Below are 3,000 nucleotides of genomic sequence, written 5' to 3' on the forward strand. Positions count from 1 at the left end.
ATATTTCACTACAAAATCGTCTATATCTCCCTTTTTTGTTTAGTTTTGTCAGAGATGAGTATTTCATTGCCATTCAAATATTGCAGGTGCATGAATTCAGCAAAGTAAGCTAATATAGTCCAGTAGTGTATTATCCACAGGACTAGCAGTGTAAGAAGTTGTTGACTTGAGCCTTTTACAGCTCAGCATATTAATATGACTTTAACTTTTGTATCTCATTTTATACTTTTCTGCTGGATGGTTAAGATCAAGATAAACCAAGACCTATGTAATAAGAAATATAACTTTTTTATCAGACAAGCTGAGTCAAATCCCCTGAGAATTTACCCTGAAACCTTGTACAGAAGTTTGTGGATCCTGTGTCAGTGTCAGCCATGTGGATGAGTAATAGCCATTTCTTGACCAATTTGCTCTCTGTGAAAGCCTGAGAGAATGTTTTCCCTCCAGATGACTCTCCTTAGGCACACTCTACATCATTGATTACTTTCCTCTGTGGCCCTATAATCTCCTTGAATAGAAAAGTTGGGACACCACTGAGTTACATGATGTTACAGTACAGGTTTTCTTATTCCTAAGTCCTCACTGACCTTAAAGGACTAGGGCCAAAATGTTGGCTATCCTTGTAGCCCTTCTTTTTCTCTAATTTTTTGGTCTCCAAATATAAGTTGTTAACCCTCCAGAAGAGAAGCTTAATGATATTATTACCCTAAAACAAAGGCAGTTGAGCTTAACATCACTATCTGTCTGAATATTAAACACCTTAGACATAACATGGAATAGGTATTTTCCAACAATCATTGATATGCTAAAATTTAAATCCCTATCTAATGTGAAAAAAATAAAGAAATAAAACAATTGCACATTCCTACACAGAAATTTAGAAATCTAATCATATACAACATTGTACCAGGATAGTCCTATGACATTTTTTCTTGTCTCTTGTTTTCTATTACCTTTTTTTTAAACAAATATTTTTCTTGAGAGGGTATAGCAGTAATTGATATGACATTAGAATCATTATGCATTTAGAAGACCAGAAAGACAGGCATTCCAAGCATGGCCCTAGTATTTCACATTGTTATCCTCGGTATAGTTGCTTAGTTCACATGTATCAGCAACCAAAATGCCCATCACCTGAGGAATGGATGAAAACGATGTGGTGTTTTTATACAATGGAGTATTACTCAGTTATAAAGAATGATAAACTCTAAGCCTACATATAATTGGATGCAACTTGAAGATATACTCATAATTGAAATAAACCAGACTCACATGTGTAAATATCATAAAGTCTTCCTAGTGTCAGAACTCAAAAGTAGAAACAAAAATTGAAAGGTATAACACAACTAGATACAAAGCGAGAACTTAAGGGTTAAACAATGAAGAGAGGGTAAGGAGAAAAGCTGGGAAACATGGCAGTGGCATAACCATACATTTATATGCACAAGGTCGTTAAGGCAATGGTCCTGAGAATTTCAATCAGGTTTTTGAAACTAGCAGTTAGTTGGTAGGATTTTCACCCTGACTAACTTTGCTTCTTCTGTACCACAAGTTTCATACCTTGACGTTGCCAGTTTCCACTTGCAGCCCATGGGGAGATTTATCTGAAGCTCTTCTTTCACCTTTATATATTCCTTTACTTCTTTCTTCAGGAGAAGCTCCTCTTCTTTTACACACACCTCATCTATCATTTCCTCCTCCTCCCGAGGCCCCTTTCATTTTTGGCAGCAAATGCCATCTGCTCATGATCTTTCGCTTATGGTACCGCTCTGCCTTCAACGTGGATGCACCACAGCAACAGGCAGGATCACTAGGCGAAAGACAGAGGCATTCATGTGGACAACCAGTTGCCTGGACACTTTATATACATTTCCATTCTAGAAGAAAGGCACATGATACAGTTATGATCCCATTTTAAAAATAACGAAACTGAACCTCAGGTCAAGAAACTTCTCAGGCCCTGACTTTTCAATAACCATCTTATCCGCTAACCTTTCTCAGGGACACAGATAACAAGAGACAGAACTGTTTCCAATCCAGATGCCCTTCATTCCAAAGCCTGAGCTTCCCTCTGTGGGTGTTTCTGGCTTTGGAAACCAGCTTTTACTTCAAGTATTGGTTCAAACTGATGGCAAAGGTTCGTGTTCAAACAAACAAGTTAGAGTTTTGTTTCACTAGGTCTTTCATCAGTTTCTGCAGCACTTTTTCTAAAACTTTTCTTAATGGATACACTGAGTTGTACAAAAGATATACCGAACTCATAAAATGTCAGTATTGGTAAATGTTTTGCAGCTCTATCAAATCTACACATGGGAAGAACCATCTGTAGTACTATAGGAGACTCAAACTATTTTAAAATATTTTAGAATTGATTACAAAGTTTGAGTCCAAATATGTAACTCAAATTTCAAGGTAAAGTATGCTTTCATGCTCATTAGTTTCCTTCATTCTAATGAGTAAGGAAGAAGGAAAACAGAAATGTATATTATCCTTACTTCATTAATATAGACTCTTTTGCAGAAAAATAAGCTCAAAATAAGTCCAAGGAAGAAATCAAATTATAAAATGTGTATTTAAAATCTCATGTCAACATTTATCATATGAAGCTACAAGCAATAGCTAATATTTTAAATAAATGAGCTAAGCTCTTCTACAGGTTTTTTAATTCAAAAAAATAAATTTCATTAGATTTTCTATTTTCTAAAAATGAAGTAAAATTACTTGTCAGTAAGAAAAGTGAACACACAGTGGAAACATTTGGGACTACACATCATTTGTTAAAATGTTTGCTGTTTGTCTTCCACCCTAATAATAAGCATCTGGGGAGTGTTTTGTGTTTTTTTTTTTTTTTTTTTTTTTACCTTTCCTATTTGCTATTGGACCCAGTCTGGAGTTCCCTCATGTGTTGGTTTGATAGAATGAAGTCAATACTAACAGGATATTTTACATAAGAGATACTGGTTTCCAGCTGTGCTTGGTCAATGGGAGGCTGGGTGGGAA

General features: G+C 35.6%; 1 pseudogene; it reads right to left on the bottom strand.

Moving 5' to 3' along the window:
- Nucleotides 1-3,000, bottom strand: part of LOC101580711 — a 19,181-nt pseudogene that overhangs the window by 1,053 nt on the left and 15,128 nt on the right.

This window comes from Octodon degus, unplaced genomic scaffold (assembly GCF_000260255.1).
Source record: "Octodon degus isolate 3935 unplaced genomic scaffold, OctDeg1.0 scaffold00208, whole genome shotgun sequence".
Classification (NCBI taxonomy): domain Eukaryota; kingdom Metazoa; phylum Chordata; class Mammalia; order Rodentia; family Octodontidae; genus Octodon; species Octodon degus.